This window comes from Crinia signifera, chromosome 3 (assembly GCF_055691185.1).
Source record: "Crinia signifera chromosome 3, ASM5569118v1, whole genome shotgun sequence".
NCBI classification, from domain to species: Eukaryota; Metazoa; Chordata; class Amphibia; order Anura; family Myobatrachidae; genus Crinia; species Crinia signifera.
Window position 1 is genome coordinate 24,652,343 of NC_139219.1, and position 24,030 is coordinate 24,676,372.

At 49.3% G+C, this 24,030-nt stretch overlaps 1 protein-coding gene across 2 annotated transcripts in view; it reads left to right on the forward strand.

Moving 5' to 3' along the window:
• BABAM2 (BRISC and BRCA1 A complex member 2) overlaps positions 1–24,030 on the forward strand; it is a 159,990-nt gene that overhangs the window by 88,750 nt on the left and 47,210 nt on the right. The gene's annotated exons all lie outside the window — the stretch shown is intronic.

Genomic DNA, 24,030 nt, shown 5'->3' on the forward strand with positions numbered 1-24,030 from the left:
AATTTCGTTCCCTCAAAAGAAAAAAAATCTTTACGGTCAGAGCAGTCAAACTTTGGAACTCTCTTCCTGGAGAGGTGGTGTTGGCAGATACAATAAATACGTTCAAAATAAGGCTGGACAAGCATTTATTCGATAAAAATATCCAGGGGTACTAATAAGAACCATTTTCTGTCTTTTACAAGGGATATTAAAACGTAGGTTGAACTAGATGGACGCAAGTCTTTATTCAGCCTTATCTACTATGTAACTATGTTGTGAGAGCTGAGCCATCTCCCCAGGAGGCACGAGGCACCACTCTGGAATGCATTCACATCAGTCCTTGCTCCAGTTGAGCTTACAATCTATGGGCCTAATTCGGCCTTGAATGTAGTTGCCCCCCCCCCCACCCCAGTCTCCCTTGCATGCACGTATGGGTATCACATCCAGAACCTGGGGCATGTGATCCTCCAGCCTCAATAGTTGCGGCCCTGTAATAGGATTAATTGTCAGAAAACTCTGAACCTACCAGTATTTTGTGCCATGTCGGTGGAAACCAAACCACACAGAAAACATACAAACTCCACACACATCGACCATGAACGGGACTTGAACTCATGACTTCAGTGCAGCGCGACAGAAACGCTAGCCACTGTGCCAACCAGGTTTCCGTCAAATCTAGTGCAACTAAAACATTGACGTTTTATATGAATGCTGTGAAATGTTGGGAAGTATAAAACTGGTTTATTGCTGGATTGGAGTTGGTTTTCTCCTGGCCCTGCACCGAACCCGTCTGTATATTGGGTCTAAGATAAAGAGTTAAGTTTCTTTTTGTAATTAATTAAGGTAAAGGGGAGGGTGTGCCGTGGAACACAGTGCCCCTCCCTGCTCCTGTCTCAGAGCATTAGCTGAGATGGATGGGTGCTCTCTGGGGCTCACATTGGTTTCCAGATGTGTGATATAACATACATTCATTGCAGCATTAAATGCTGGCAGGGACCCCTATTATCGCTGCTCTTGGCAACGACCACAGCAGACAGAGAGAAAGTCCGGTTTGCTTCCTGACTCCGTAGACCCCCTTTTTATGGTAGAACCTTTGGGTGTCATTTGATATCGGAGCTATCTGACAATCTGGTCTCCCGTACCCCAGCAGAAGTCGGGACGTGTGAGCCGCTGTCTGTGATTTCCATTGTACTTGTGTCCGTACAAATGAGAATCAGACGATGCCGGCTGCAGAAATGTTCTGTAACCCATAATGACCATATAGATGCCAGCTCTGATTGGGTTAAGTAATACAAACTCATCTCTCATTGGTTGTTAGTAGATTCCGGTTCCATCATGTTATCATTAAGGGGGGATCTTACCACCCAGGATCACATTGTAATATGCGATCCTATCGGTGCAATGTATCTTCCTGCAGATGATGGGCGCCGTGGTGGATCTGTTCATGTGTGGTAATGCTGACTGCACTGCCCCGCCGGCGAGGTGGTAAGTAGCTCATAGGGTACAATGGGCTACTGCCATCTCAGAATGGTAGCAATGGCGGGACCTGATGCAATGCTGCCTGATATTGGTACATCTGGCAGCATCGCACCCCCCATGGACACCTATAGGAGATGTGGCTGCGAATGGGGCAGGAGGAATCGCAGCAGGGATTGGGGATTCCTCCTTTGGCCCCACACATACAGGTGCTGTCGGGGAATTAGCTGCAAATATTTCATGGTAAATGGGCCCCTAAAGCTTTTCAGTTTGTCGAATGTAAGCTGTCACGAGCAGGTCCCTCTCACTCGGGATACGGTCATTGGGTCTACGGCCAGTTGGTCGACAATCGTTGGGTCGACACCGTTAGGTCGACATGGGTCTAGGTCAACATGGGTTTAGATTGATATGTCATTAGGTCGACACACGCAAAAGGTCGACATGGTTTTGTTTTTTTGAGCCAACGTGTGTCGACAGGCGGTATTTCATGCCGTACCATCCGCCAGGTTGTGGTGGGAGAATAAAATAGTGAGCCGAGTATAGCGAGGCACAGCGCCCGAAGCATTGCGAGCGATGCAGTGCACTGTAAACTGTCCATGTCAACTGTGTCGACATTCAGAAAATAACCAGTGAAAAACCCCATGTCGACCTAGACGCTGTCAACCTAATCATTGTGTCGACCTAGACCCATGTCGACCTAGAACCATGTCGACCTTTCCCCATGTCAACCTAATGGTGCCGACCTACTTGCTGTAGACCCAATGATCCCAACCCCTCTCCTCATGCGCTTTTCTTCTTTTAGATTATCCCTATAGATTGTAAGCTTGCGAGCAGGGCCCTCCTACATTTTGACTGTCTGTAAATACCCTGTTTGTTGTATCACTGTCTCCATTGTAAAGCGCAACGGAATATGCTGCGCTATATAAGAAACTCTTAATACATAAATACATTTTTACTTTTTTCAACGGCACCTATCTGTCGGTCTCTGCCACCCTAATATTTATCTCAGTGTCCTGCTCCTTTACTTGTCATGTACTTGTCCCAAATTGCCCTGTACTGTAATCATTGTTTTCTTTTTTTTTGCTCACATATGTATTCTGTTAGGCACTGGGGAACCCTTGTGGTGTCATATAAACAATTATTTTAGTTGTGGACATTATTTAATTGCGAGGCCATTGGTGGTAGAAGTGGGAATAATGCATATGTACAATGGCCCTTATTCAGATCTGGTCGCAGTACAAATTTGTTCTCAAAATGGGCAAAACCATGTGCACTGCAGGTGGGGCAGATGTAACATGTGCATAGAGAGTGAAACTGAAATCTAAATTGCAGTGTAAAAATAATGCAGCCAGTATTTACCCTGCACAGAAACAAAATAACTCACCCAAATCTAACTCTCTCTATACATGTTACATCTGCCCCCCTGCAGTGCAGCATGGTTTTGCCTATTTTGAGAACTAATTGATACCGCGATCAGATCTGAATAAAGGCCAATAAGCATTCTCAGCTCTCTTTTGTTACCAGGGTGGGTCCATGGTAACAGGGTGGGTCCATAGTAACAGGATAGGTCCATGGTAACAGGGTGGGTCCATGTTAACAGGGTGGGTCCATGGTAACAGGGTGGGTCCATGGTAACAGGGTGGGTCCATAGTAACAGGGTGGGTCCATGGAAACAGGAAAGGTCCATGGTAACAGGATGGGACCTCACTGAGCCCCTGTCCCTGCATTTAAAAAAAAAAAAACTATTGCTGCAAATAGTGGTGTTAAATAGCAATTATCAACCTGAAAATCTCTTATATATTTGGCTACATCTGTTACTCAAAGTGTGTCTGGAGCTGTAACGCTGGGTTGTGGACTTCCATTTTAATTTATGATTGTCATCACCTGTTTTAAACAGGGTAATTGATAAGAAAGGTGTTTAAGCACAGGTGATGGTAATCCATAAATTGAGAAGAAAGTCCAGAAACAGAGCAATGTGTCCCTCCTGGAAAGGGTCATGTTGGGAGGTATGCACCTCCCTCCCTCCCTCCATCCCCCCCCCCCCCCCCATTCACGGCATCCCCACGATTAAATGGCACATGCAAAACACTGACATGGCTATGGTCGACAATGAAAAAGGTTGACAAGATTTATTTTTCACTTTTTCAATGTTTTCACCCTCCCGACCCACCCTCCCGCGATTCACTGCAACCCCCCCCCCCCCGCGCCCCCCCCTCCCACAATTCGCGCCCCCCCCCCCCCGCGGCCCCCCCCCCGCGCAATTCACGGCATCCACCCACGACCCCTCCTCCCGATTCGCGGACTCCCCTCACCTCCCCCCCCACCACCCCCGCGCGCAATTCACGGCAACCCCAGGATTAAATGGCACATGCAAAACACTGGCACGGCTATGGTCGACAATGAAAAAGGTTGACATGAGTTTTTGAAGATTTATTTTTCTTTTTTTTGAATGTTTTCATATTCATTCTCATGTGTCGACATGGACACCAATGAAGTGCCACACTTATGTCAACATTTACATGTGTTGACCTTTCTGTGTGGATTTTTTCTTGTGGCGATTCGCGGCACCCCCCGCGACCCCCCTCCCGCGATTTGCAGCACACCCCCCGCAATTCGCGGCACCCCCGGTGACTTCCGCGATTCGCGGCCCCACCCCGTGACACACCCCCCCCTCCTGCGATTCGCGGCACCCCGCGACCCCCCCCTCCCACGATTCGCGCCAACCCCCCGGGCCCCCCCTCCTGCGGTTCGCGGTTCCCCCACGACCCCCCCTTCCGCGATTCCCCACCACTGACCCCCCCTCCTGTCATTGCGGCAACCCCACGCCCCCGCCACCCACCCTCCCGCGATTCACTGCAACCCCCCGCGCCCCCCCCCCTCCCACAATTCACGGCACCCACACCCCCCCCCCCCCGCGACCCCCCCTCCCGCAATTCACGGCATCCACTCACGACCCCTCCTCCCGTGATTCGCGGACACCCCTCACCTCCTCCCCCCCCACCCCCGCGTGCGATTCACGGCAACCCCAGGATTAAATGGCACATGCAAAACACTGGCACGGCTATGTTCGACAATGAAAAAGGTTGACATGAGTTTTTGAAGATTTATTTTTCTTTTTTTGAATGGTTTCATATTCATTCTCATGTATCGACATGGACACCGATGAAGTGCCACACATATGTCAACATTTACATGTGTTGAACTTTCTTTGTTGATTTTTTCTTGTGGCAATTCACGGCACCCCCCGCTACCCCCCTCCCGCGATTTGCAGCACACCCCCCGCAATTCGCGGCACCCCAGGTGACCCCCGCAATTCGCGGCCCCACCCCGTGACACACCCCCCTCCTGCGATTCGCGGCACCCCGCGACCCCCACCCACGATTCGCGCCAACCCCCCGGGCCCCCTCTCCCGCGGTTCACGGTGCCCCCCACGACCCCCCCCTACCGCGATTCCCCACCCCTGACCCCCCCTCCTGTCATTGCGGCAACCCCCCGACCCACCCTCCCGCGATTCACTTCCCCCCCCCCGCGCAATTCACGGCATCCACCCACGACCCCTCCTCCCGATTCGCGGACTCCCCTCACCTCCCCCCCCACCACCCCCGCGCGCAATTCACGGCAACCCCAGGATTAAATGGCACATGCAAAACACTGGCACGGCTATGGTCGACAATGAAAAAGGTTGACATGAGTTTTTGAAGATTTATTTTTCTTTTTTTTGAATTTTTTCATATTCATTCTCATGTGTCGACATGGACACCGATGAAGTGCCACACATATGTCAACATTTACATGTGTTGAACTTTCTGTGTTGATTTTTTCTTGTAGCAATTTTTTTCCAGTGACAACTATGAACTATGTGCACGTCAACCTACACATCATCAACCAATTCTTTGTATAATATATAACACCTGTTCTGTTTTACGTAAGGTGTTTTAAGTCAGACCTTTTACTGCTACTATTACTGTTTATGTAAATGCATTCTGAATGACAGCAACATCCTACCATCCTTCTACAAGAATATATAACCAACTAGGTGATTCATCGCGCCCCGTGCCCCCCCCCCCTCCCGCACTTCACGGACCCCCCGCGCACCCCCCTCCCGAGATTCGCAACCCCCCCTCGCGCAATTCACGCCCCCTCCCACGCTTTGCGGACCCCCGCCCTCTCCCGCGATTCGCAGACACCTGCGCCCCCCCTCCCTTGATTCACGGCACCCCGCGCCCCTCCCGCAATTCACGGCACCCCTAAGCCCCTCTTTAGGCTCCCGTATACTCACACACCCCTATCACTAACCAGCTTCCTGCTCTCCTGAACCGTAACTTCCACCACTGGGGAGTTTGCTGACGCTGTTTTGCCCACATGCCCCTATCATGCCTCATAGCCCAGCCTCCTGCTCTCATGCACCCGAACTCCCACCCAGTAGGAGGAGACACTGACTAAGGGCCACCATCCTGTACTGCCACGCTGGACCCTCACCCACTGGCAGAAGCTGCACCGTATCTCCCACCCTCCTCTTTAGTCCCCCTTATGCCCACACACCCCTATCACTACCCAGCCTCCTGTTTTCATGTGTCGTGACCTCCGCCAGTGGGGAGCCGCTGACTCAGAAACACCCTACTATACTATTGCACACACACACCTAAACAACATGCACACACAGCCCCCCCCCCCACACCCACAAATGTCACTGTACCATCCACACTATCAATGTACATCTTACTCTGTAACCGCTTTTTAATTAAACAAAACAATACACTCCCCCTTCCACATCATATGCTCTCTATTTAACACATTTCACCTATAACTCAAGTTGCAATACAGGCCATCTTTCATACAATTCTAACCATATTTCTCGCAATACAAACGTTCACAAATTAAGGGGGCGCAGCCCCTTACGACGGTGTGAAGAGCGCCCCTAGGGCGCGATGAATCACCTAGTTGGTACATATAAGCCCTATTTCAGGTTGGCTCGCTAAGCAGCTTTCTTTTCTTTTTCTTTTTTTTACCTTTTTTTACCTTTTTTTTTTTTACCTGGGTCGAATTGTTGGGTTGGTGGGCCCAGCGTTTTTCAAAAGGCCCTTTCAAACCGCACAGTAACCCGGGTGGGATCCAGGTTATTTGTGTGGTGTGAAAGAGGTACTCTCCCTATTGTTCTGTTATAGTTTGAACTGTTGTTTGTTTCACTATAGAACATATAAATGCGTCACTGGCGATCGCATATCTTTGGTTTATCACTTTCAAAGTGTCATTTGAGTGTCTAGTGTCTGACATCGTCTCCTAATCCTTATGAGCTACAATAAATTCCCTGCAGCAGTAAATCGCCCCGGATATGTTTATTTGGTGTCTCTTCTCCGCAGCACTGCCCCCTCCTCTCCAGCAGATCATTGCTGCGCTGTTATTGACACAATTGGGTGGACTGTACTTTATCAAGGGCGGGGACAGCGCAGAACTCAGCCATCCAGTCCCCCCACCCCCCTGGTGTATGCATCCGACATTCCCCGGTAATGGCCTGAGCCAGTGTTTTCTCATTCCTGTGACAGGTAATTTGTATTGTACCTGTTTTTAGAACTCGCAGCTTATGCTTGTTTGCTTTATCATTCTAGCAAATCAAAACTATTTTTATTATCTTTGTCTTGTCTGTCATCCGTCCCAAACAAACCTTCTCAAAGTCATTTCAGGTCAGACTCGTACAATTGTCATAAAGGGAAATTGTGTAATTGTGTAGTATCACGGCTCCCACGATGGGCATCGTATAGTAAAGCATCGCATCGCATGCAATTTTGATCACAAATGCATTTAAATTAGTAGCAAAAATGTTAAATGCACCCCAAATGTCATTTTTCACACTGTACCACCCCCACTATCAACGGCAACCCGAAGCGTGGCGAGCGGCGGCGGTACGCGTCCTATGACCTTTTCATACTCCCACTATCCACGTCAGCGTGGAGTTGAGAATAGAAAGTGTGGCGAGCCCCGCGAGGGGACGCGGATACCTTCCCAGGTATCCGCGTCCCCTCGTGTTCTTCACAGGTGTCCGCGTCCGCTCGCCACGCTTTCTATTCTCAACTCCACGCCGACGTGGATAGTGGGGGTATGAAAAGGTCGTCGGACGCGTACCGCTGCGCTCGCCATGCTTCGGGTTGGCATTGATAGTGGGGGTGGTACAGTGTGAAAAATGACATTTGGGGTGCATTTAACATGTTTGCTACTAATTTAAATGCATTTGGATGCATTTGTGATCAAAATCGCATGCAATTTTTTTTTTTGCGATTTCAAAAATGCATGAAAAAAACATATGGCATGCGATGGGAGCCATGATACTACACAAGTACCGGCAATTGTATCCAATTCATAATTCATATGGCATCTTTTCTCTTGTCCACTACTATCAAAAGGTCAATCCGCCCCCCCCACCCCACCCCCTTTCCCAATCTGGGGGCAAATTTACAGTTGGATATATATCCTCTTTAGTAAATATTCCGACTCATGTGACTTACCATATGACCCAGGAGGCCAGGGGGAGCATGAACGTAGCAAAAAGGATACACAGGCCCGGCAAGAGATTCTTGGGGTCCATACACTGATTTTTCTGGGGGCCCCCCACTCTCTCAAGCACTAGTAGTTGTGTGGAGCAGGGAGGGATGGTTGGCGTATTGGTGGCAAGACGTCCCATATAATGGCTGCCCCCAGCGCAGACAGTCTTAACTACACATTTTTCCAAACACAGTAATGCCTACTACACATTATGCCACACACTGTAATGCCCATTACACATTAGGCCACATGCCACAATGCTCTTTACATATCATACCACATGCCTTAATGCCCATTACAGATTATGCCACTTTCCTAGCGGTGTAGCGGCCGTGAAAAGTCTTGTTATAGGGGGGAATTAAGTGCCAGCCGCTCACAACTTTCAATTGTCGGGCGGCTGAGACTAGGGATGATACGTTTACCACCTTTTTTTGAGAGATTCCCGGACAGTGTCCCACCCCTTAACCCGCCTTATCGCATTTTTTTAACCTTTGCTCCAATTCTATTCTTGATTTTGCACACCGTAATGCCACTTAAACGTTATGCCACACACAGTAATGCCTACTACACATTATATCACACACCGCAATGCCCATTACACGTTTTGCTACACACGGCGATACCCACTACACGGTTTGCCACACACCACGATGCCCATTACGCATTTTACCACACACCAAGATGCCCATTACACATTACGCCACATACTGTGATGCCCACTACACGTTATGCCAGGGCTTGGCAAATTGTTTTAAAATGCAGGAGCCAGGATAAAAGTGTAAGAGCCAGACCAACTAAAAAAATAGGTATAGTGCGCGCCGAAGTACATATTAAATATAACTGCTGCTTACCTACATGCTTGTTGCTACGGGTTTTAATTTTGATGCCAAGGTTTTCAATGTTTCATGCTTGATGCCAGGATTGCATGCGCTATGCCGGGGTTACACAAACTGCCAGGGGGGATACATGCTCTATGCCAGGGGGGATACATGCTCTATGCCAGGGGTTATATGGTTTGCCAGGGGTTGCATGCTCTATGCCAGGGGGGATACATGCTCTATGCCAGGGGGGATACATGCTCTATTCAAGGGGGGATACATTCTCTATGCCAGGGGGTTATATGATTTGCCAGGGGTTGCATGCTCTATGCCAGGGGTTACATGCTCTTTGCCAAGGGAGGGTGAGCGATGCAGCCAGGGTGAGCAGAGCGTGCGCCAGACAGAGAACTGAAGGATGCTGGATGTTCGTGTCCTCCTGGCCCTTTTGAAATTTTCACTGAGCTGAGGTCAGCTGCTGGCTGCCTTGATCTCCATGGCCTGGGCAACTCGGCTGGGGCCTGGGTGCCGCTGCCTCCCCCTTTTCAATTTTGAGCTCACCTCATTCCATTGAGCTGCTGCTGGCCTGGCTGGGGCTTTATTGCCTCCCAGGGCACACAACATGGATGGGTCACGGTGCTGTGCGGGCAGTGGGACTACAGGAGTGTCACACTGTTCGACCTCGGCGCAGCTGTCAGTCCGCTGCACTGGAGCAGTAGGGTACATGACACAAACTGTCCCTCCTCCTCCCAGCATGTCCCGCAGCGGAGTGGTGTGTCACTCATCAGTGGGATGCCTGGAGTAATCCCTGTCCCCTTTGACGCTATCGCCGAGCCTGAGGATACACAAAGGGCGGTATTCAATTGTTTTTCAACAGTATACAGCTCGCTATCCCCAGAGGTGATGAGCTGAAATGCCCAAATACGTAGATAATTGGCCCTCTCCTCTTCTCCCTCTACACCACCTCTCTAGGAACCCTCATCAGCTCCTATGGTTTTCATTAACACCTTTATGCTGATGATACCCTAATCTATCTCTCCTCCCCCGACCTATCCCCATCACTCCTGCCCAAGGTCTCCGAATGCCTCACGGCCATCTCAGCCTGGATGACCCAACGCTTCCGGAAACTAAACATGGCTAAAACTGAACTTCTAATCTTCCATCCCCCGAACATCCCCTCTTCTCTCACTATCTCCATCAGCATTGGTGAAACCGAGATCACCTCCACTGACCAAACGCGCTTCCTCGGTGTCATCATTGACTCCCTCCTCTCTTCACCCCCCACATTCGTGCTCTCTCACAGTCTTGCCGCTTTCACCTACGCAACATCTCACGCATCAGACCATTCCTCTCCACTGACGCGACCAAAATTCTTATTCACTCTCTTGTCATCTCCCGCCGTTCTACCTCCGCCTCCCCCTCTGTCTATCTCTTCACTGGCTCCCCATTCCTTTCCGAGTTCTCTTTAAACTCCTCACCACCACCTACAAGGCTCTCTCCTCCACCGCTCCTTACCTCTCTTCACTGATCTCTATCCACACTCCCTCCCGTCCTCTTCGCTCCATCGCTGACCGCCGACTGACCTCTCACCTAATCACCTCCTCCCACTTCCGTGTCCAAGACTTCTCTCGCGCTGCCCCCCTGCACTGGAACAACCTCCCGCCACCCATCAGGCTTTCTGATTCCCTTACCTCCTTCAAGCGCTCCCTCAAAACCCACTTTTTTCGACTAGCCTATCCCTCCTCCTAACCTCTTTTGATCCTCCTATCCTGCCTCCGTTCCCCTCTGTTCCTACTTATCCTGTTGTTTTTCGTTTGTCCACCCACCTATTTTTAGTCTGTTAACTCTTATGAGTAGGGTCCTCCTGCCTCACGTACTCACCCTACCTCTTTACTCACCTGTCCTCCTGTCCTGTTCTTCCCTTCCTCTACTTCATCCTCAGTCTCCTCGACAATTTTGACACCTACTTCTGAACTGATGCTGATTTTATTTCTACCAGCTATACCCCTATTTATACTGTATTTTTCAACACACCCTGTACGTTACCTTGTCATTTGTTGTTTGTTTGCTATGTACGGCGCTGCGGACACTTTGCGGCGCCTTATAAATAAACGTACTACTGCGCGATAAGCGCAAAAAATAGATCAATTGAATATCACCCTACAATGTCCCTTCATATTCGATGGGAGATTATGCGCGATTTAACAATTGAATACCACCCAAAGTGTACCCTCGCAGGCTCGCTGTGCTCGCCATGCTTCGGGCCAGGTGATACGCTTTGCTCACCACATGTTTGCTAAAGGTGGTGGTGGCGTGGATAGGTAAATTGGTGTTCCATCGACCATGCTGTCGCTGGTCACATGGTATATTCCATTGGTCGCGCGGTCCAAACATTCATGGCTTGGGTCACTTAAGATGCGTGCCCCCGTGCATCATCAGCAACATCCTCCCTTGTCTGTAAGTGCAGGATAATGGAGGATATCGTTGGGGAGAGCTATGCTGCCCTTCCCCCTTGCCTTAACTCCTATGCGCCCAGCATTGGCAACTTCGGGTGCACTTACCGATGATGGGTCCCTGCGCACAAGATGTTGCTGGGTACACAAGATGTCCAGCATGGGTGCGGAGGAGGCTTGCTTAACCATTCCAACCGTTCCAAGATACCATTTAATTGCGCTTTGATTGTGAATTCATTTAATTGCACAACTCTGTAGCCAATCAGTTGACTGCAAACTAGTGACATCACTGAGATACCTGAGCAGGTTATACAGGAGGTGGCGGTTCTACCCCATGATAGCTGTCTGCAGTGTACCCAATGCTCCTGTATAGTACAAAGACAGTCTGGTGGATGCAACTATATAAATGTATATATTAGATATCAAAAAAGAACAACAATAAGACACCGATGCAATATTACGTAGATGTTTCTTGACCAGTACAGGGCCACAAAACACGGAACCCAGTGCAGGGAAGTCCACCACTGATTGGATAAACATGTTGATTTGGTGATTGGCTCATTCGAATTATTATCTCTTTCATTCAGGTTTGTTTAGCCAACCTTTTTTTTTTTTTTTTTTTTAAATAAAGATTTGAATGTAACACACAAATGGTGTTCTACCATCAGTGGTCCCATTCACGGTCGGCTTCAGTCCGAGTTCTATTCATGTCTGCTCAGCCATATAGCTTCAGGGCCGCGTACTACAGTTCAATCCATTATTACTACAAATGAATGACTCAGACCTTTAGATTATTTCACAGCACTGACATCTGATTAACAATTTGTTATTTTAAATCTTTTTTTATGTGTGCCTTCCCGTATGTGCCAAAGCAGCACATTTCCTCTGCCAGCGTACTCAGAACATTTCAATAGCCGAGGCTCCAACAACGTAATGAAAGAATTCTGGTTGCGTGATTGGAGCTGTGGGCGTATTTTTGTGTTCCTGATTAAGTCGAATGTCTCCAGTGGTGGGAGAAAAATAGCTGCAGCTTACAGAACATACGGTCCGGTGCTGGCACATGCAGAGCCACAGGGGATGGCGGCAGGATTGCTGAATATTTCTGCTTTAAAGGGACAGTGATGTGTACAACGTGCACAAAGCGAAAGTTGTGCTGTGACTCATGTAGTCTTATGTCTTATGGATGGCCAAAGACCGTGGGGCCCGATTCTTTCAGCAAAAATCTGCAAGCAATGGGCAAAAACCATGCTGCACTGCAGGTGGGGCAGATGTAACAGTCGCAGAGAGATTTAAATGTGCTTGTTCAACTAAAATGTAAGAATAAACCTGTCTAACGTGTGGGCTACATGCAGAAGGAGAAGATACACTGCCCAAAAAAATAAAGGGAGCGCTAACATAGCATCCTAGATCTGAATGAATTAAATTTTTTTATTAAATACTTTGTTCTTTACATAGTTAAATGTGCTGACAACAAAATCACGCAAAAATGATCAATGGAACTCAAATTTATGTACCCATGGAGGTCTTGATTTGGAGTCGCACTTAAAATTAAAGTGGAAAAACACACTACAGGCTGATCCAACTTTGATGTAATGTCCTTAAAACAAGTCAAAATAGGGCTCAGTAGTGTGTGTGGCCTCCACGTGCCTGTATGACCTCCCTACAACGTCTGGGCATGTTCCTGATGAGGTGGCGGATGGTCTCCTGAGGGATCTCCGCCCAGACCTGGACTAAATCATCCGCCAACTCCTGGACAGTCTGTGGTGCAACGCGGCGTTGGTGGATGGAGCGAGACATGATGTCCCAGATGTCCTCAATTGGATTCAGGTCTGGGGAACGGGTGGCCAGTCCATAGCATCAATGCCTTCGTCTTGCAGGAACTGCTGACACACTCCAGCCACATGAGGTCTAGCATTGTCTTGCAGTAGGAGGAACCCAGGGCCAACCGCACCAGCATATGGTCTCACAAGGGATCTGAGGATTTCATCTCGGTACCTAATGGCAGTCAGGCTACCTCTGGCGAGCAAATGGAGGGCTGTGCAGCCCCCCAAAGGAATGCCACCCCACACCATTACTAACCCACTGCCAAACCGGTCATGCTGGAGGATGTTGCAGGCAGCAGAACGTTCTCCTTGGCATCGCCAGACTCTGTCACGTCTGTCACATGCTCAGTGTGAACCTGCTTTCATCTGTGAAGAGCACAGGGCGCCAGTGGCGAATTTGCCAATCTTGGTGTTCTCTGGCAAATGCCAAAGTCCTGCACGGTGTTGAGCTGTAAGCACAACCCCCACCTGTGGACGTCGGGCCCTCATACCACCTTCATGGAATCTGTTTCTGACCATTTGAGTAGACACATGCACATTTGTGGCCTGCTGGAGGTCATTTTGCAGGGCTCTGGCAGTGCTCCTCCTGTTCCTCCTTGCACAAAGGCGGAGGTAGCAGTCCTGCTGCTGGGTTGTTGCCTTCCTACAGCCTCCTCCACGTCTCCTGATGTACTGGCCTGTCTCCTGGTAGTACCTCCATGCTCTGGACACTACGCTGACAGACACAGCAAACCTTCTTGCCACAGCTCGCATCGATGTGCCATCCTGGATGAGCTGCACTATCTGAGCCACTTGTGTGGGTTGTAGACTCCGTCTCATGCTACCACTAGAGTAAAAGCACCGTCAGCATTCAAAAGTGACCGACATCAGTCGGAAAGCATAGGAGCTGAGAAGTGGTCTGTGGTCACCACCTGCAGAACATCTCCTTTATTGGGGTTTCTTGCTAATTGCCTATGATTTCCACCTGTTGTCTATTCCATTTGCACAACAGCATGTGATTGTCAGTCAGTGTTGCTTCCTAAGTGGACAGTTTAATTTGACAGAAGTGTGATTGACTTGGAGTTAGTGTTGTTTAAGTGTTCCCTTTATTTTTTTGAGCAGTGTATTTACCCTGCATGGAAAAATGTAAATGTATGGGTCCCCCTTGCGTTGCAGCATGGTTTGTTCCAGACACAGTAACTTTTTTTTTTTACTTTACTTCCAAACATGATTAAGGTTCCATCTGAGATCACGGCAGCTCTAAACTTTTATTAACATAACCAAACAAAAAGCCTTATTCATAATTGTACATAATTAGGTTAGGCTGCAAAAGTGGAGATTAGGTTTCAGTACTAGAGAGCGGCTGCAAAAGGAGAGGTTTAGGTTGGGCACAAGGAGGTGGCTGCAGGAGGAGAGGTTAGGGTTGGGCATTAGGGGGAGGGTTAGTCTGCAGGAGGAGAGGTTTGGGTTGGGCACTAGGGGGAGCGTTAGTCTGCAGGAGGAGAGGTTTGGGTTGGGCACTAGGGGGAGCGTTAGTCTGCAGGAGGAGAGGTTTGGGTTGTCACTAGGGGGAGCGTTAGTCTGCAGGGGGAGAGGTTTGGGTTGGGCACTAGGGGGAGCGTTAGTCTGCAGGAGGAGAGGTTTGGGTTGGGCACTAGGGGGAGCGTTATTCTGCAAAAGGAGAGGTTTGGGTTGGCACTAGGGGGAGCGTTAGTCTGCAGGAGGAGAGGTTTGGGTTGGGCACTAGGGGGAGCGTTAGTCTGCAGGAGGAGAGGTTTGGGTTGGCACTAGGGGGAGCGTTAGTCTGCAGGAGGAGAGGTTTGGGTTGGCACTAGGGGGAGTGTTAGTCTGCAAGAGGAGAGGTTTGGGTTGGCACTAGTGGGAGGGTTAGTCTGCAGTAGGAGAGGTTTAGGTTGGGCACTAGGGGGATGGTTAGTCTGCAGTAGGAGAGGTTTTGGTTGGGCACTAGGGATAGGGTTATTCTGCAGGAGGCATGTTTTTTGTTGGGCACTAGGGGGAGGGTTAGTCTGCAGGGGGAGAGGTTTGGGTTGGGCACTAGGGGGAGAGTTAGTCTGCAGGAGGAGAGGTTTGAGTTAGGCACTAGGGGGGACTAAGTCTGCAGGAGTAGAAGTTTGGGTTGGGCACTAGGGGGAGAATTGGTCTGCAGGAGAAGAGGTTTGGGTTGGGCACTAGGGATAGGGTTAGTCTGCAGGAGGAGAAGTTTGGGTTGGGCAGTAGGGGGAGTGTTATTCTGCAGAAGGAGAGGTTTGGGTTGGGCACTAGGGGGTGGCTGCAGGAGGAGACGTTTGGGTTGGGCACTAGTGGGATGCTTAGTCTACAGAAGGAGAGGTTTGGTTTGGTCACTAGGTGGAGGGTTAGTCTGCAGGAGAGGTTTGGGTTCGGCACTAGTGGGAGGCTTAGTCTGCAGGAGGAGAGGCTTGGGTTATGCATTCGCATGTGGCTGCAGTAGGCACTAGGCAGAGTTCTGGGTACAGTCCTACATACTATGACAATGAACATTTGATTTTAAGATACAATGTAGAATGATGCTCAGTTACTGCACATCTGCAGAGAATGTTCAGATAATCCACAGGTCTTCAACCTGTGGCCCTCCAGATGTTGTGGAGAACCGGCAGCAGTAATCCTATTGTATCGGTGTAGATTATCCGCCGTGCTCCCCTACATGTCTCTCGCTGGCCATCATTCACATGCGGATGGAAATGCCGGTGATATCCCGCCGTGCTGCCCTGCCGTGCTCCCCTACATGTCTCTCGCCGGCCATCATTCACATGCGGATGGAAATGCCGGTGATATCCCGCCGTGCTCCCCTACATGTCTCTCGCCGGTCATCATTCACATGCTGATGGAAATGCCGGTGATATCCCGCCGTGCTTCCCTCCACGTCTCTCGCCGGTCATCATTCACATGCGGATGGAAATGCTGGTGATATCCCGCCGTGCTCCCCTACATGTCTCTCGCCGGTCATCATTCACATGCTGATGGAAATGCCGGTGATGTCCCGCCATGCTCCCCTACATCTCTCTCGCCGGTCATCATTTACAGGCTGATGGAAATGCCGGTGATATCCCGCCGTGCTCCCCTCCACGTCTCTCGCCGGTCATCATTCACATGCGGATGGAAATGCTGGTGATATCCCGCCGTGCTCCCCTACATGTCTCTCGCCGGTCATCATTCACATGCTGATGGAAATGCCGGTGATATCCCGCCATTCTCCCCTCCATGTCTCTCGCCGGTCATCATTCACATGCTGATGGTAATGCCGGTGATATCCCGCCATTCTCCCCTCCATGTCTCTCGCCGGTCATCATTCACATGCTGATGGTAATGCCGGTGATATCCCGCCATTCTCCCCTCCATGTCTCTCGCCGGTCATCATTCACATGCTGATGGAAATGCCGGTGATATCCCGCCATTCTCCCCTCCATGTCTCTCGCCGGTCATCATTCACATGCTGATGGAAATGCCGGTGATATCCCGCCATTCTCCCCTCCATGTCTCTCGCCGGTCATCATTCACATGAGGATGGAAATGCCGGTGATATCCCGCCGTGCTCCCCTACATGTCTCTCGACGGTCATCATTCACATGCTGATGGAAATGCCAGTGATATCCCGCCGTGCTCCCCTACATGTCTCTCGCCGGTCATCATTCACAGGCTGACGATGGAAATGCCGGTTTAACTAAGGCCAATCTTGTTTTATTTATTTTTTTCCTAACCTTTCATTCTGTAAGAATCCTGACTTCATTCATATGTTGCTCCACTCCCTTCTAAAACACATATTTGCTGCCTGAGTCACCGACGTGTCCACACCCCACTTCATAAACATATGTATATAAATGTAGAAGCGACACCAGATAAGTACATCGCTATGTTATAATGAAGGGTTTGCTTTGAGGACTGGAACATTTGTCTCTCTACACTGGTATACTGTTGGACAGGTTTGTCCCGCTCCCCCGGATGCTTTAAGGAGCTGGCATCATTTCCGGTCATGATACCGATCGATCATGTACAATAAGTTGTTTAAATGTAAACTGCCATATACCGGGCAATTCACCGGGGCCTCTACATAACCATTCACGGGAAATTATTGCCCTTCTGCAGTCCTGCGCCGTCTCGTTGCATTCTTCTGTACAGCACTCTCATTGGTGGATAGTTCCAGCAATCGACCAATCAGCATGCTGGCAGCCATTCACTGTCTGGCAACCGGCTTGGAGGCTAGCAAAAAATGCTAACTCTCCACTCTGATTGTGTGACCACCACCCACCCCTGCCTGGTGGCCCCTAGAATTGTGGGGCCCTGAGCAGCTGCCTAGTGTCCTTACACATTATGATGGCCCTGCCTGTGTGTGTTCAGCATACGTATGGTGCTACTTTCGTAGTTAGACCTCATAGCATCCCCATGGGCTGACATTGCATTCGTAACACACAATGATATCTTGATGTCTCCCTTGTGACCCCATCATTTGTGTACACGTGTTGACCCTTTGATTGGGATTCAGAGTTTCTTTTGTGCACCGTAACTTAGAGCACTATGCCCCAAATCGTCTAAAACGCAATTAAAAATGACCCTGCTCTGGGCATGTGGTTTCTGGGTCATCCTATATGACTATACTCCTGCACGGACCGCCTACTTGCACACATTGATGCCGAGTGACATATAGGGGGAAATTTACTAAAGGAAATGTGTAAAAAATAGGTGTAAAAATAGGTGTATTTGTATCCAGAAATACACTTATTTTTGACATTTTCTATCCCGAAAATACGGCAATTCGTATTGATAGCACATCAATATGAATTGCCGTATTTTCGGGATAGAAAATGTCAAAAATAAGTGTATTTCTGGATACAAATACACCTATTTTTACACCTATTTTTTACACATTTCCTTTAGTAAATTTCCCCCATAATGCCCATGGTCACACAAAATCATCAATGGCGCATGCATTAAACTGTGTGTGCATTTATTTATTAACCGTTTCTTATATATAGCGCAGCATATTCCGTTGGAGGAGACCATGATAAAACAAACTGGGTATTTACAGACAGACAAAGGTAGGAGGGCCCTGCTCGCAAGCTTACGATCTATAAGCACCACGGCTGAGACACACAATCTAAGTATTGACTTTGAAAAGAGCTGGATGACAATGGGAGGCGGCTTAGCGCACGCGCTTAATGCATGGCCGGAAATGGTCCATTTTATGGGCGTGTTATGGGTGTGTCGGCGAAGGAGATTGCGGTCAGTGGTGTCTGTCAGCATCATACACATATAACTCATTTGGGAACTGGCCCCCTGTAAAATCGCCTGGCATCTACTGTGTTGCAATAATCTTTCTGAAATGTAAAGCCCTGTATACACGGTGAGATATTGGCTAATGGTCAATTGTGACTAAGCAATTTTAAGAGAGATTTTGACTAAGCGAATTTTATCTAATTAATGATCTTTTATCTAGTCTATGATGTAGTCATAATTGCCTTTCCTGCACAGTCAGTCTATGCTAAGTAATTTTTGCTAGACAATATTGACTAAGCAGGTGAAAAACAGGGGGATTTCGGCTAACCTTCTAGGAGATTTTGACTATCTAGTCAAAATCTTCTGCCAAAATCTCTTGGTGTGTGTGCACCCCTTAAGACACTGCGGGAATCTGCGCATGTGCACAACTGGTCTTGCGATATTGCCTGCAGCCTCATCAGCTGCAGCATTTTGAGGGCAGCACCGTTTTTCAACACAGGTGCGAGTGCCCCCCACCCCCCTTTTTGAAGGTGTGACAGATATAGACTTACTGGACCCGGGTGTTCGGATCTTACAGCCAGCCTGCGAAACCTTCAATCTGCACAGTCTGGCCAGTACCTGAAAGCATCAGAACCGGTGGTGCCGATGGTGTCCTTTAGGCACCTCCTATTGCATTTGGATTTTAGTTGCAAAAACTGGTACAGAGTCATCGTTCCCCACCGCTATAGCCATCATGATTTTGTATTACACACGCAGCAGCATGAGGCAATCTGCCAATGATCAGAACAGGCTGAGACACATCGACCCGGGGTACAGGTCACGCTGACACCTGTGAGTAAGCCATGTTCTTACCCACGGCTGACATCGTACTGTATAATGACACCAGGACCTAGAGCATGCTGGAGACATTAATTCGGTAGTAATAATCCATAGGCTTCAGAGATTTGCAGCAATTGAAGGGAAATGCACCATATTTCTCCATTTCATGCTTTTAGTTTTTAGTTTGTCGACTTTTTTTTTTTGTGTATAGGAAAAAAAAAATTGCCGCTGGGGTCTATGTACTAATCCTTAGAGAGAGATAAAGTACCAACCAACCAGCTCCTAATTATCATGTTCAAACACGACCTGTAACATGGCAGTTAGGGGCTGTTTGGCCGCTACTTTTGGGTCTTTGTAATGGAGGAAAGGGGCTCTGGGGCAGAGGTATTAAGCAGTGGTAAGGGAGAACAAGTTTCCATGGCAGCCAATGGAAGATCTGACATAAGGACTGGATGTACTGTACTTATTAGCACATGCCGTGGTATTTACAGACAACCTAGATACATTGAGGTCGCTTTGGATTAGAGCATTCTAGTAATCTTCTGGGGTAATTTAATATTCATTTAATAATATGTTTATAGGATCCTATAGGTTACATGATGGATCACTTGGTTATGCAGATTTACTGCTGGATCACACTGTCCTGAAGATTAGATGCTGGGTCACACAGTCCTGCAGGTTAGATGCTGGATCACACAGTCCTGTGGATTAGATGCTGGGTCACACAGTTCTGCGGATTAGATGCTGGGTCACACATTCCTGTGGATTAGATGCTGGATCACATTGTCCTGCAGATTAGATGCTGGATCACATTGTCCTGCAGATTAGATGCTGGATCACATTGTCCTGCAGGTTAGATGCTGGATCACACAGTCCTGCAGATTAGATGCTGGGTCACACAGTTCTACAGATTAGATGCTGGGTCACACAGTCCTGCGGATTATATGCTGGGTCACACAGTCCTGCGGATTAGATGCTGGGTCACACAGTTCTACAGATTAGATGCTGGGTCACACAGTCCTGCGGATTATATGCTGGGTCACACAGTCCTGCAGGTTAGATGCTGGATCACACAGTCCTGTGGATTAGATGCTGGGTCACACAGTTCTGCGGATTAGATGCTGGGTCACACATTCCTGTGGATTAGATGCTGGGTTACACATTCCTGTGGATTAGATGCTGGGTCACACAGCCCTGCGGATTAGATTCTGGGTCACACAGTCCTGCGGATTAGATGCTGGATCACACAGTCCTGTGGATTAGATGCTGGGTCACACATTCCTGTGGATTAGATGCTGGGTCACACAGCCCTGCAGATTAGATGCTGGGTCACACAGTTCTGCGGATTAGATGCTAGATCACACAGCCCTACGGATTAGGTGCTGGGTCACACAGTCCTGCAGATTAGATGCTGGATCACACAGCCCTGCGGATTAGATGCTAGATCACACAGTCCTGCGGATTAGGTGCTGGGTCACACAGTCCTGCAGATTAGATGCTGGGTCACACAGCCCTGCGGATTAGATGCTGGATCACACAGTCCTGCGGAATAGATGCTAGATCACACAGTCCTGCGGATTAGGTGCTGGGTCACACAGTCCTGCAGATTAGATGCTGGATCACACAGTCCTGCGGATTAGATGCTAGATCACACAGTCCTGCGGATTAGATGCTGGGTCACACATTCCTGCGGATTAGATTCTGGGTCACACAGTTCTGCAGATTAGATGCTGGGTCACACAGCCCTGCGGATTATATGCTGGGTCACACAGTTCTACAGATTAGGTGCTGGGTCACACAGTCCTGCAGATTAGATGCTGGGTCACACATTCCTGTGGATTAGATGCTGGATCACACAGTTCTGCGGATTAGATGCTGGGTCACACATTCCTGTGGATTAGATGCTGGGTTACACATTCCTGTGGATTAGATGCTGGGTCACACAGCCCTGCGGATTAGATTCTGGGTCACACAGTCCTGCGGATTAGATGCTGGATCACACAGTCCTGTGGATTAGATGCTGGGTCACACATTCCTGTGGATTAGATGCTGGGTCACACAGCCCTGCAGATTAGATGCTGGGTCACACAGTTCTGCGGATTAGATGCTAGATCACACAGCCCTACGGATTAGGTGCTGGGTCACACAGTCCTGCAGATTAGATGCTGGATCACACAGCCCTGCGGATTAGATGCTAGATCACACAGTCCTGCGGATTAGGTGCTGGGTCACACAGTCCTGCAGATTAGATGCTGGGTCACACAGCCCTGCGGATTAGATGCTGGATCACACAGTCCTGCGGAATAGATGCTAGATCACACAGTCCTGCGGATTAGGTGCTGGGTCACACAGTCCTGCAGATTAGATGCTGGATCACACAGTCCTGCGGATTAGATGCTAGATCACACAGTCCTGCGGATTAGATGCTGGGTCACACATTCCTGCGGATTAGATTCTGGGTCACACAGTTCTGCAGATTAGATGCTGGGTCACACAGCCCTGCGGATTAGATTCTGGGTCACACAGTCCTGCAGATTAGATGCTGGGTCACACAGCCCTGCGGATTAGATTCTGGGTCACACAGTTCTGCGGATTAGATGCTGGGTCACACAGCCCTGCGGATTAGATTCTGGGTCACACAGTTCTGCAGATTAGATGCTGGGTCACACAGTCCTGCAGATTAGATGCTGGATCACACAGTCCTGCGGATTAGATGCTAGATCACACAGTCCTGTGGATTAGATGCTGGGTCACACAGTTCTGCGGATTAGATGCTGGGTCACACATTCCTGTGGATTAGATGCTGGGTTACACATTCCTGTGGATTAGATGCTGGGTCACACAGCCCTGCGGATTAGATGCTGGATCACACAGCCCTGCAGATTAGATGCTGGGTCACACAGCCCTGCGGATTAGATGCTGGATCACACAGTCCTGTGGATTAGATGCTGGGTCACACAGTTCTGCGGATTAGATGCTAGATCACACAGCCCTACGGATTAGGTGCTGGGTCACACAGTCCTGCAGATTAGATGCTGGATCACACAGCCCTGCGGATTAGATGCTAGATCACACAGTCCTGCGGATTAGGTGCTGGGTCACACAGTCCTGCAGATTAGATGCTGGGTCACACAGCCCTGCGGATTAGATGCTGGATCACACAGTCCTGCGGAATAGATGCTAGATCACACAGTCCTGCGGATTAGGTGCTGGGTCACACAGTCCTGCAGATTAGATGCTGGATCACACAGTCCTGCGGATTAGATGCTAGATCACACAGTCCTGCGGATTAGATGCTGGGTCACACATTCCTGCGGATTAGATTCTGGGTCACACAGTTCTGCAGATTAGATGCTGGGTCACACAGCCCTGCGGATTAGATTCTGGGTCACACAGTCCTGCAGATTAGATGCTGGGTCACACAGCCCTGCGGATTAGATTCTGGGTCACACAGTTCTGCGGATTAGATGCTGGGTCACACAGCCCTGCGGATTAGATTCTGGGTCACACAGTTCTGCAGATTAGATGCTGGGTCACACAGTTCTGCAGATTAGATGCTGGGTCACACAGCCCTGCAGATTAGATGCTGGGTCACACAGTCCTGCAGGTTAGATGCTGGATCACACAGTCCTGCAGGTTAGATGCTGGATCACACAGTCCTGCAGATTAGATGCTGGGTCACACAGTTCTGCAGATTAGATGCTGGGTCACACAGCCCTGCGGATTAGATTCTGGGTCACACAGTTCTGCAGATTAGATGCTGGGTCACACAGTTCTGCAGATTAGATGCTGGGTCACACAGCCCTGCGGATTAAATTCTGGGTCACACAGTCCTGCAGATTAGATGCTGGGTCACACAGCCCTGCGGATTAGATTCTGGGTCACACAGTTCTGCAGATTAGATGCTGGGTCACACAGCCCTGCAGATTAGATGCTGGGTCACACAGTCCTGCGGATTATATGCTGGGTCACACAGTCCTGCAGATTAGATGCTGGGTCACACAGCCCTGCGGATTAGATTCTGGGTCACACAGTCCTGCAGATTAGATGCTGGGTCACACAGCCCTGCGGATTAGATTCTGGGTCACACAGTTCTGCGGATTAGATGCTGGGTCACACAGCCCTGCGGATTAGATTCTGGGTCACACAGTCCTGCGGATTAGATGCTGGGTCACACAGCCCTGCGGATTAGATTCTGGGTCACACAGTTCTGCGGATTAGATGCTGGGTCACACAGCCCTGCGGATTAGATTCTGGGTCACACAGTTCTGCAGATTAGATGCTGGGTCACACAGTTCTGCAGATTAGATGCTGGGTCACACAGCCCTGCAGATTAGATGCTGGGTCACACAGTCCTGCAGGTTAGATGCTGGATCACACAGTCCTGCAGGTTAGATGCTGGATCACACAGTCCTGCAGGTTAGATGCTGGATCACACAGTCCTGCAGGTTAGATGCTGGATCACACAGTCCTGCAGATTAGATGCTGGGTCACACAGTTCTGCAGATTAGATGCTGGGTCACACAGCCCTGCGGATTAGATTCTGGGTCACACAGTTCTGCAGATTAGATGCTGGGTCACACAGTTCTGCAGATTAGATGCTGGGTCACACAGCCCTGCGGATTAAATTCTGGGTCACACAGTCCTGCAGATTAGATGCTGGGTCACACAGCCCTGCGGATTAGATTCTGGGTCACACAGTTCTGCAGATTAGATGCTGGGTCACACAGCCCTGCAGATTAGATGCTGGGTCACACAGTCCTGCGGATTATATGCTGGGTCACACAGTCCTGCAGATTAGATGCTGGGTCACACAGCCCTGTGGATTAGATGCTGGATTACACAGCCCTGCGGATTAGATGCTGGGTCACACAGTTCTGATATGAATCCAGTCCCCTT